This window comes from Dermacentor silvarum, chromosome 8 (genome assembly GCF_013339745.2).
Source record: "Dermacentor silvarum isolate Dsil-2018 chromosome 8, BIME_Dsil_1.4, whole genome shotgun sequence".
Classification (NCBI taxonomy): domain Eukaryota; kingdom Metazoa; phylum Arthropoda; class Arachnida; order Ixodida; family Ixodidae; genus Dermacentor; species Dermacentor silvarum.
Window position 1 is genome coordinate 122,645,039 of NC_051161.1, and position 12,376 is coordinate 122,657,414.

Below are 12,376 nucleotides of genomic sequence, written 5' to 3' on the forward strand. Positions count from 1 at the left end.
TAGAGAGAATAAACTTATACAAAAGAGCACGCAAGCATAGGTAGCTTTTTCGCAGTGCAGTGGGTGTGCCCCTCAGTCGAGGAGTCCAGCTACCTTAGCTGCCTTTCTCCCTCGGTTGACCAGGTTGAGCTGGTCCATCGTGAGTGTAACTATTTGGTTGTCTATGATCTGAGTACCATAATATGATCGGAGTACCATTTGAGTACACAAAGCGCCCGTTAGGGCATTAAACAGGGGGGGGGGGGATGGAAAAGGTCAAGAGTAAGTGGAATGTGTACTATGTAAATATTTTAGGAAGACATTCGATACAATAAAAAAAATATATAAACGTGAAACAGAAACAAAGAAAACCAGAAAAGAGAACTGGAAAATGAATTTCATTCGATACAATAAAAATTATCTAAACATCAAACAGAAACAAAGAAAAGCTGAACAAAACTGAAAAAATAATAGATAAACATTACAATGACGTTTCACTCCGTGAACGCGGGTGACTCCCAAGCGTATCCAAGCTATAGCGCACACTAAGCTATCGGCCCTTTGTGCGCCGAGACGCCTAGACTACACGCATCGCAGACAGCTTTCAAGATAGGCCTCGCGCGGCTGCGCAATACGCAGAAGCCGCCGGAGAAGAACCCCTCCCGTCCCCCCCCCCCCCCCCCCCCCCCCCCCCCCCCCCCCCCCCCCGGTGGGAAGAGAGCGCGCTTCCTCCCCGCTTCCCTCCCTTGCGCGATCGAGATGGAGACGCCATCGTCGGCTTACCGTCGCACGCTTTCACTCGCACCAAATTAAAAAAAATATTGCTCGTCAGGTAGACTGCTCCCTGCCTGATAGTGAGATTATATTTGGATCATCAAAACAGTGATACGTTTATTTAGGAATAGCATCGATCCCTTAACAGCAGCCACAGTTGTGCCTACAAGTCCAGCAGGTGACAGTGGTCTGCCTTTTCCCGTCCTTAGGCGCACCCTTCCTCACATATTGTCCTCAATGAAGAGAGATCCAAAAGAATGAAATAAATAAGGGGCAGCGTAACCTCAAGTCTCGGAAGCCAACGTTGCGCTGGGCGCCGCCATGCTGGCGGAAGTGGCCTGCGGCGAGAGCCAATAGGCGTGCAGCTCTGCGCCCCCCTTCTGCGTGGGATATTGTCACGTGGTAGTGACGCTGAAGTAAACAGTCGTAAAACTGTGTATGACGAAACTGATTCTTTATTGGGCGAACCTGTGCCCACAAAAGCAAGCTACACTCAAAGCACAACGAAAGCGGGGAACACAGTCGGCGGTCGTCGAAAATCTGCTCTGCGGTGAAACGCGCCGGCTTTTATACATGAGTCATCAAATGTTCCTGATTAATCCCTGGCACCCGCAGTGTCTTCCAGAAAGTTCTCGACAATTCGCGTCGGTCATACAATCAGATAACATAAGCGTCGGTGAAAACAGGCAACGGAAAGAAGCATCGATAACATTCTAGAAACTTCCGATACAGGCGCGTCCTGCGCCAAGCGATAACGTTTAACATCTGTTAGCCGGTGGAAAGCGGCCACCGGTGAAAGATAAACATGTATACGTGTCAATATGTTTTCTGTATACGTAACCTGGTACGTTGATTCCGCACACAGAACCCGTAGCAACTGCCAGAGGAGGTCCACCCAGCGCGCCTTCACCTACCCTCCTCCTCCGCGACGCTTCGCCTCTTTTCTCCTTCCCCGCTTCGCTCAACGCCTTCGAGACTTTCCTCTAAATCGCGTTGCTTTGCCGCGCGCTCTTCGCGCTCCTTCGTACTTTCCCTGGCGCGTGATTCTCTTCTCCCTCTCCAGGTGCCTTCCTCCTCCGAATCTTGCTTGCTTCGCGGCTTTTAACATACCTTTGCCGATTTCACAGGCGGGTGATGTGCGCTCGTGCGTAAAAACGGAGTTTCTACAATATCTGGTAGCGTGAAAAACACAACCGAACTCAAAACGTGATGGAGATGACCAGTTCCCATCAGAAGATGTTTAACAGTATACAATCGAATAAAATAGGCAAACAACCTACAGAAATATCAGATGAAACGGAAAAAAAAATTGTATACAATACTAAGCACATGAAAACACTGTTAAAGTAAATATTCAACCATATGTGGGTAATGACACGTTCATACACTCTAAGAAGGTTAGCAGTGCGGCGTTTAAGGGTGATTCCGTAAGCGAAACAATGATTGAAGGTAACGAGTTCCATTCGGTAATAAATAAAGCTTGAGGCGAATTTTGATACGCGTGAGTCCTGGCAAATATAGGTTTTACTTTATGAACATGGTACGCGCGGGTCGACATGTAAGGAGCGGGAAGGATATGGGCGAATGGAATGTTGCTATGGTAAAGACTATGGAAGAACGACAACCATGTTCAATTCCTGCGCATATCAATAGAAGAAAGACTGAGTCATTTGTTTAAGGCGGACGCACTTTGTTAGCGAGAGTATGAAGATAAGATGAATCGCGCAGCTTTATTTTGGATTGATTCGAGTAGGTTCGAGAGATTAGAGTGAGGGGGATACCAAATTTTGGGCGCATATTGTAAAGAGGGCCTAATAAGATAACTGTTTGCGTGAACTCTCATATCTGTGTTCCCAAGGTGTAAGCGCCGTTTGAGATAACCAAGGTTTTTACATGCTTAATGTGTTCAATGTGGGCATTATAGCTTAAATTGGAGGTAAAGAGAACACCCAAGTACTTGATTGAAGATGCTGAGTCGATAGGAATACCGCGTATTTTATACATGTCAGAGGTAAGTGGAGTAATAGAAGTGAATATTACGTGTTTATTTTTTGCTATGTTAACTTCAACTTACCATGTGTCTCACGATTCAGTTAGTTCTGTTAAATCGGACTGCAGCACAGTGAAGTCGCCAGGGCAGCTTATTTCATTATACAGGACGCAGTCATCTGCGAAGAGTCGTATTTGTGAATTGACATTAGCTGCGATGTCATTGATGTAAATTAAGAATAGCAGTGGACGGAGGACGTACCCTTGATGAACTCCCAAAGAGACGTTAGTGCGGTTAGAAAAGCAGTTGTTTAAATTGATTACTTGAAATCTGTTCGTTATGAACTCCTCGATCCACCGCGTCGTGGTATAGTCAAGCTGTAGCTTTGTAACTTCTAACGAATGTCGGCAGCGTAATGATAAAATAATAAAATGTTTTTCCGATAGATATGCTTTGCTATGTAATGCAGTGTTACGATTCACTTTGAGCGACCATGCCCAGAACGAGTGCTAACGCATGGGAAACGGCGTGCCTAACAATCGCGCTCGTCAGCATGAACAGACGTGTCCATCGCGTGTGTCCGAGGAATGTGCGAAACCTGCCGTGCCGCCTTGCGACCAGCTCACGGCCGCTCGGGCCAACTCAGCCCCGCTTGGAGACCGTCACCACGCTACGACCACCAACCCCCGCTACGGCAACCAACCCTCACTGCTGTCATCCACCCTCACTACTTCGTCTTGTCGGCCCTGACGTGCCCTAACAAGGCCCTCAGCGGTGGGGGTACGAGAGAGGGAGAATTACCGGATGGTGGAGGGTATAAGAAAGCCAGAAAGCAGTCACGTGGAGAACACTTTTGCTTTGCCCTAGCGTGCAGCAGCATGCAAGCTGAACGTGTCTTGTATGTTTTTTTTTGAGCATACTACTCACCCGTAACTGTGTATTAAACTTGTGATATAATTTTTACGTCACCTCGTCTTCCCTGTCGGACCCTCTCCGATGGTCAACCTGGTTAGAGCTCCAAGCAGACGCTGTTGAAGGTTTACCAAACCCCGGCTTGTAGCAACTGGATGGCCAGCGGTGAGATATAGATCTACGAGCCTCGTCTACGAAGTCGCAATTCTGAATGCCGCGTTTGCGATATTGTATGCCGGATTCTTGGCAGCAAGGTGATGAGTCACGGTGGGACTTTCTCTGCTAAGTTTTGCCAGGTTTTGTTGAAGTGTTAGAACGGAACGGGTAATTCGAGCTATTGTTGTCGCCTAGTTAGGCTGCGGCATGATAGTTGATAGTCATGGTTGTTTTCATGACTGAAAACAGCCATGAATTTGAAGTCGTTGCGTAAGCGGGAGTTGTTGGAGCTAGCGAAGGAGCTGCGTCTGGATGTCACTGACACACTCCGAAAACCGGAGTTGATTGATGCTATTCTTGCTCTAGAGGCTGAGGATGATAAGCTTACGGAATGCCTAGAGATCATTAGAAAGCGAGAGACTGCAAAAAGTCAGGCAGAAGAGCGTGAAGAACGGGAACGTAAAGAACAGAAAGAAAGGGAACATGCAATAGAAATGAAGGGACTCGCGATTGAAATGGAACGAGCTCGAGCAGCAGGGCAGATGATTGATGGAAACAGTGCAGAAGAGCGCGTATCATTAAAGATGACCGAGCTAATGCGGCCTTATAAGCTCGGAGAGGACATTGGTTTGATCCTAGTGAACTTCGACAGGACGGGCGAGAAGCAAGGGTTCTCCCGCGAATCGTGGCCACAGCGACTGCTCACACTGTTACTAGGCGAGGCAACGGACGTAATGGCTGGCTTAACCAGAGAGGAAGCTGGGGATTATGATAAGGTAAAATCCAGTTTGCTGATGAAGAATAGGCTGTCAGCGGAAGCGTTCCGGCAGAAGTTCCGCGAAGTGGAAGAGGCTAAGGATGAGTCCTATACAAAGTTTGCATATAATCTTATGTCAAACATATATCGGAATGGCTCAAGGAACAAAAAGCCTATGGTGATCACGCGAAGGTTGTTCAGTGCTTTGTACTTGAACAATTTTATAACCGGTTACTTGAGAACGTGAGGTACTCGATTCAAGATAGGCCAGAAGTTAGCACGGTCTCCAGAGCCGCTGAACTAGCCGAGGAATTTGTGACGCGTCGGGCTCGCGAAGTCAGGGACGGTCGAAAAGGCGATCTCCATTTCAGGTTCGGCAGGCCGAAGGTAGAGCCCGAAAAGAGAATTAGTGTAATGGAGGGTACCTCAAAATCTAGTACTTCCGGTCGGAAGGGACCCCTGGAGTTAAAGCAAAGCAGCAAAGAAATTGGAAGCGAGGAAAGCCTTTTTTTTGCCACAACTGTCACAAACCAGGCCACATTGCTGCGCAATGTGACTAGGCAAAGGCAGTGTTTTTATCGGTTGGTTGCAATGACGAGAACATGAAGCTGCTCGAACCGTATATGCGCGACCTTGAGGTAAACGGGAAACCATGTCCCATACTGCGCGACTCCGCGGCTACCATGGACGTAGTTCACAGCTCTTATGTGGAAGCGGAGATGTTCACGGGTGAATGCGCCTGGATAAAGCATCTCAGGCACCTAGACTCTGACCGGAACGTTGAGCTACGTTGGGGAACACCCCCTGTGTTTCGTGTTCAAGAGGGCTGCGCGACAAGCGACGACGACTGCGAGCACCGACCGGCGTCATCCCTCTGGCCAGCGGATGCCGTCTCCTGCATATCGGGATCTCCTTCGGCGGCGGGGCAGTCTGTTACGATTCACTTTGAGCGGCCACGCCCAGAACAAGTGCAAACCCATGGGAAACGGCGTTCCTGACGATCTCGCTCGTCGACATCAACAGACGTGTCCGTCGCGTCGGTCCGAGGAATGTGCGAAACCTGCCATGCCGCCTTGCGACCAGCTCACCCCCGCTTAGGGCAACTCACCCCCGCTGAGGGCGTTGACCCGGCTACGACCACCAAACCCCGCTACGGCAACCAACCCTCACTGCTGTCACCTATCCTCACTACTTCGTCTGGTTTATTTCCCTGACGTGTCCTAACAAGGCCCTCTGCAGTGGGAGCACGAGAGAAGGAGAATGCCGGGGTGATGGACGGTATACGAAAGCCAGCAAGCTGCCACGTGGAGAACACTTTTGCTTTGCCCTAGCGTGCAGGAGCATGCACGCTGAACGTTTCTTGTGTGTTTTATTTGGAGCACGCTGCTCACCCGTAACTATGTATTAACTTTGTGTTATTTGCTTTTACGTAGCCTCGTCTTCCCGGCCGGACCCTCTCCGATGTTCAACCTGGTCCGAGCTCCAAGCTGACGCTACTGAAGGTTTACCAAACCCCGGCCCGTAACAGCAGCCATATGAAAGTTTCTCCTACGATTTTATTTATTCTTCTTCATTGCACGAATAATTATGTCATAAAAATAAGTTCAATTTTTCATTGATAAATCTTTATTAGCAAAAGAGTTGTGTTTGTTGGAATATGAAAGAACTACGAAAAAGCGTACTGAGAAAATCAACAAAAAATGTCACAGTTTCGCCCTAAGGGCGAAGCAATGAATGCGATAGCAACACAGCAATGTCATACGAAGTAAGGTGAGCGGCTTTGGTAGCAATATGAATTGTAGTAAACATGAGCTGATTAAGTAAGCAGATGTGCTGCGGCCTAAGTAGACCGACATGAAGAGAGACTCGATTACCAAGACAAGGCGCGTGTGAAACGGTGGTGTTGATGAGAAGCGCTTCCCGTGGGCAGCGCGTGCGAAGGGACACACCTGTAGCGCTGCACTGCCGATCTGGGCAGCATCGCATGTGTAGCGTGCGTTGGAAAATGTGGCCCGACTATTACTAACTGAATGAACAAGCGTGGTGTGAGCGCGCACAAACATGAATAGATCCCACTGAATGACTGCAGACAACGACTGTCAAAACGCTGGCAGCAAGCGCATACGCCGCAACGGGCGAGGTACGTGCGGTCTATCGCGTCAACGGAAACTGAGCGGTGAATGCAGAGCGCATACCGTGTGGAGATAAGAGACGGTGCGGGCGAGCGACGAGCGCGGCTGTTGGCAGAGTAGAATTGCCCCCCCCCCCCCCTCCCGCTCCCTCCAGCGCTGGCTTCCCACTTCTTTGCTTGCCCGTGGGAGATTGAGTGCGTTCGCTCTCCGTGATAGCACGCGCCCCCGCACGCTTCCGCTCGGGCATACGGCGCGCGGCGAAGATTTTATCTATACGGAACCTCACGGCGACGGCGACGCCGACGGCAGAAATCCGGTTGAAGTGTCCATATAATTGCTATCGCAATAGAAAAACAGTGTGCGGGGAGCCTAGCAAGAAAACGAAACGACCATGAGAACATCAAGACGTAGGCGTTGTTTCATGAACTACATGACACGCATGTCATGACATTCATGTCACGAGTCGTCAGGAGTCCCTTTAACTACGCGTATAAGAGACCTTAAGGCGAAAGCCTCAGTCTAGCAACAAAATTCTAGAATTTTTTTTGCTACGCATGTAACCGATACTTGAATTTCAGTTTTACGGAGATCGCGTGTGATCGCACGTTTCGGCTATATCTTTCCGAAGAGACAGCACCGGAACATAATTACTGTTGTAAAATGTATTTTATTAAATCACACATCTAATTAGGCAAAGCACAAAAGTTGACTTTCTTAAAAAAATGTGTTTTCAATTCGGCGCTATGCCTTGAAGGGACTGTCTGCCATTTTCCACGCACATCTTAATTCATTTTGCAGCGCAACAGAATGCCCTCCAATCGAAGTGTCTAAAAGTGCGTGTTTTTTTTTTGGAGTGGGGGGGGGGGTGGCTATCCAGAAGTAAGACCACTGTTGTCTGCTGACTGTGGCTTGGAGTATGGGCGGCGTTGGCACGCCTCGATGACCAGCCGTTTTCTGAGCAGACGATCTTAACGGCCGATGCGGTCGTCACACCAGAATGCCACGAAGGCGCTACTGAAGTTCCTACGGTCAAGCGACCTGTTTGAACGGAGGACTCCTGCGTTCCTTTGTGTTTTATTGCGATAGCAATTATATGGACACTTCAACTGGATTTCTGCCGTCGCCGTCGCCGTGAGGTTCCGTATAGATAAAATCTTCGCCGTGCGCCGTATGCCCGAGCGGAAGCGTGCGGGGACGCACGCTATCACGGAGAGCGAACGCACTTAATCTCGCACGCGCAAGCAAGGAAGCGGGAAGCGAGCGCCGGATGGAGCGGGGGGGGGGGGGGGGGGGCGCACTTCTACTCTGCCAACAACCGCGCTCGTCGCTGGCCCGCACCGTCTCTTATCTCCACACGGCTCTGAGCTTTGTATGCGCTGTGCATTCGCCGCTCAGTTTCCGTTGAAGCGATAGACCGCACATACCTTCGTCCGCTGCGGCGTATGCGCTTGCTGCCAGCGTTTTGACAGTCGTTGTCTGCAGTCATTCAGTGTGATCTCTTCATGTTTGTTTGTGCGCGCTCACACCACGCTTGTTCATTCAGTTAGTAATAGTCGGTCCACATTTTCCAACGCACGCTACACATGCAATGCTGCCCGGATCGGCAGTGCAGCGCTACAGGTGTGTCCCTTCGCACGCGTTGCCCACGGGAAGCGCTTCTCATCAACACCACCGTTTCACACGCGCCTTCTCGTGGTCATCGAGTCTCTCTTCATGTCGGTCTACTTACGCCGCAACACACCTGCTTACTTAATCAGCTCATGTTTACTACAATTCATATTGCTACCAAAGCCACTCACCTTACTTCGTATGACATTGCTGTGTTGCTATCGCATTCATTGCTTCGCCCTTAGGGTGAAACTGTGACATTTTTTCTTTTGTCTTTTTCACCTCCCCTATTCTTCTATGTGTGTGCATTTTTTATTGATCTTTCTGTCTCCCCTTACGTAACCCTTCCGGAGAGAAGGGTAGCAAACTGGATATCTATATTCCGGTTAACCTCCCTTCCTTTCGCATTTCATTTATCTTTCTCTCTTTTTGACAACGCGTACAAATATTTAAAACAGATATTTTATCTGCGTAGTCTCTTCTTAAAATTATGTACGGACGCCCGCAGTACTGATTACTGAACGCGATAGCATCGCCGTGCTGGTAAAAGTAAAGAAGGAAGACTGGAGAAGGAAAGGCAGGGAGGTTAACCAGTTCAGCGCAACCGGTTTGCTACCCTACACATGGGAGCGGGATGAGGGAGAATGAAAGATGGGGAGGAGAGAGAGAGCACACAGCACAGCACACACATCCTCAGTCACAGTCCGTCACTTTTGCGTGGTACGTGACATCACTGTCACAGGCGCTTGCCCAAGCCCGTTTCTTTTAAAAACCTAAGTAGTCCCTTCGTCGCCTTCAGCTGCGATGTCTTCTGTCGACGACATGCGAGAATCAATTCAACTGACATTGGTCTGTTGTCAAGGTGCGCTAGAACGGACGCCAGGGACTGTCTCTGAACATTATATTCAGGACAGTCGCATAGAATGTGTTCAAGCGTCTCCTCGCAAAGACAGGCATTCCAAAGAGCGTTGTCGGCCATTCCAGTCAGAAATGAATAAGATTTAGTGAATGCCACCCTTAGCCAGAAGCGATAAAGCATAGTGGCCTCTCTTCGGCGGAGTCCAGTTGGCATACAGCGATGCATCAAAGAGGGCAGGTGGTATTGACGATTGCTCCGGTTGGTCTGGTGAAAGTGAGAAATCGTAAGTGCGTAGGTATTCCGCAGGAATGGTTGGTTAGTGTCAAATACGCAAATAATGACAATAATGGCCATCATCATCACGTAATTGCTTGCATAAGTCATTAGGTTCGTTTTTCTTGGTAATCTATATTATCACGTGTTGCCTACAGGCGCAGTCTTTGTAGTCCGTGACTTTTTGTAGGCACTGCTGACGAAATCCAAGCCTGATGTGCAATGATCTATAACAGGCATATTGTGGTAATGGATGCCTACACTGGTGTTGTTGGGCACGCCTTAAAAGGGCAAAGCATTTTCTACAACCTGTATAAGACGGCGACCCTAACACGACTCCCGCAACTCGCTCGCACTTTTGTGCATCACTATGTCAAGACGGCACACCTAAAAACCCACTGACGCACTGCTCTGTCTGCACGAATGCACCGCCAGTTTTCAACAAGCGCCAATGGAAATAAACAAAGAAATTACCCTGTGACGCAAAGGAAGAGTTAGCTGAAGCACATAATATAGAATTTTAAGCAATACGTCAATATATCAAAGGAAAACACTCCTGCGCGGGTTTTAGGTCACGTGATGGTACACACTTTAGTTTTACGCTGTTTCACGGTCGAGCGACGTCACAAGTAATTTTTGGGCCACTTTTCGAGCCAAATTAAATATATAATTCCTCTTTATGGACTAAAACCATGCTCGTTTCCGTCAATGAGGCACAGAATCTTCTAACTCCTACCACAATCCAAAGACATGTTCTGAGTGGTAGACAGTTCCTTGACGCATAATTTATGCGTCATATATTAACATTAAGCACTTGTCATGTTTATAGTTTTGTTCTCCAGCTCCGTGCGACAGATTTTAACGGAGCACCTATCCTATCTTCCCGTATCTGTGTTGAGGGATAAAACTTGGTGGTTTGCGTCCAAAAGCTGTGCACTAATCGATAAGGGATGACGTAAAGGAAAACTTCGCATTTATTTCCACCATTCAGAATATTGACACGTGTGCTTGTTTCTTTTTTGGATGACCGCTTTTGACCGGCTAACAAATGCTAAACATTATCACTCGCGCAGGACGCGCCTGCCTGTATCGGAAGTTTCTCGAATGTTATCGATGGATCTATCCGTTGCTGTCACCGATCATTGTGTAATCTAATTGCATGCGCGACGCGAATTGTATAGTACTTTCTGGAAGACACGCGGGCACCAGCGATTACTCTGAAACCTTCGATACCTCATGTATAAAAGCCAACGCGCCTGACCCGCTGATCACATTTTCGACAATCGCCGACAGTGTTCGCCGCTATCGTTGTGCTTTGAGTGTCACTTTCATTTGTGGGAATAGGTTCGCCCAATAAAAAGTCCGTTTCGTCATTCACAGCTTTGGTACTGTGTTCTTGACCGTTGCTACCACGTGACAATATGATGGTGATGATGATAATGATTGATGACTAAGTGTGGTGGTGACTTCGTTGTGTTGACGACCTCATTCAGAAAGCTGATGAAACATTAGTGTGCCTTCAATGACTCTGTCGTGAAGGGAGAGAGAGAGAGAGAGCAAGGAGAGGAAAGACAGGGAGGTCAACCAGAAGAACGTCCGGTTTGCTACCCTGCACTAGCGGTGAGGGAAAGGGGGAATAGAAAGAGTAAAATAGGGAGAGAATGAGTACTGAGTACACGTGGGACGATGTACAGAGACACTATAGATCATTCATTCATTCATTCATTCATTCATTCATTCATTCATTCATTCATTCATTCATTCATTCATTCATTCATTCATTCATTCATTCATTCATTTTATTGTTTCCGACACAATACAGGTCAGGGGAAGGTACGGCTAAAGGCAGAAGAGACTGCCTGACAATGTGCTGCAGCCGCGCACTTCCCCTCGTGGTAGTAGCGGCGTAGGGTCAAATCACTCTGAGAATGTTTCTTTTGACTTTTATCGGTGCTTATGGGGACGAAAATGAGATCCGCACTGCGCCTAACCTAGACTGGACAGAAACACTTGAACTAATTTTATCCCCTCATGTTTGCAGTAACATTAACTCATGTCATGTGCAGTGCTCAGCAATAGAAACGCAATGCTTAGATCTCACGCCACGTTTTGCGCCCCCGGGGAATGCTAAGTGATTTTGCGCCGCCGGGGAATGCTAAGGGGCCCGAATATAGTCACAACGCATTACAAGGGCACTTGCTTCCATTTGATACAATAATCCATCAGATCGGTGTCCCCGGCGCCCACCGGTGGCTCAAGAAAAGTTTCGTCACCCACGCGCTCCGAGTATCGCGTTTCAATCGCTGAGCACTGTGTAAAAGCATGGTGAGAGCGCGCCCGACTGCAGTGCATTGCGAAAACCCACCAAAGTTGGCGAAAACTACACTACCGCGGTAGTGCTGTGACGACAACAGTGGCCTCTCTGCCATGTACTGAAGTGGCATCAGCACGCTCACTCACTTCGGAGTCATTTGCAGCGAAGCACGCTAATAGCTGTTCATTTTTCATTTCGGTCTCGGACAGCAGGACCTGTATTCACAAAAAGTAAGTACCCTATATTTTATCGTAAGAGGAAATTACATCCAGCCCTGATGCGGGGCATATCATTAGCGGTAGAGGCCGGTCAATGACAAAGAGAACTTAAGAACGAAAAACTTTGTGAAAACGGACCCACAGAACTTCAGGCAACACACAGAAATCTTATGCCCCCCCCCCCCCCCTCCTCTTCCCCCTTTGCTTTGTTTACAGGTTTTCTCGAAAGAAGTAACTGAGGCACTCATTAAGCTCCTCCCGGTTTACATATTTCGTAACGCAGTGTTGCCCGCCCGTGAAGTTGGTTACGAAATAGCTCGGCGCCCAGATGGTGTAATGACCTCTCCCTCCCCCCGCTGTGGAGCCTCAGTAAACAATCAAGTGGCATGCACCAGCTTTGCGCG

The 12,376-nt window shown here is 48.5% G+C and overlaps 1 protein-coding gene across 4 annotated transcripts in view; it reads left to right on the top strand.

Annotated features, from left to right (window-relative positions):
- LOC119461663 (fatty-acid amide hydrolase 2-A) overlaps positions 1 to 12,376 on the top strand; it is a 117,365-nt gene that overhangs the window by 25,556 nt on the left and 79,433 nt on the right. The gene's annotated exons all lie outside the window — the stretch shown is intronic.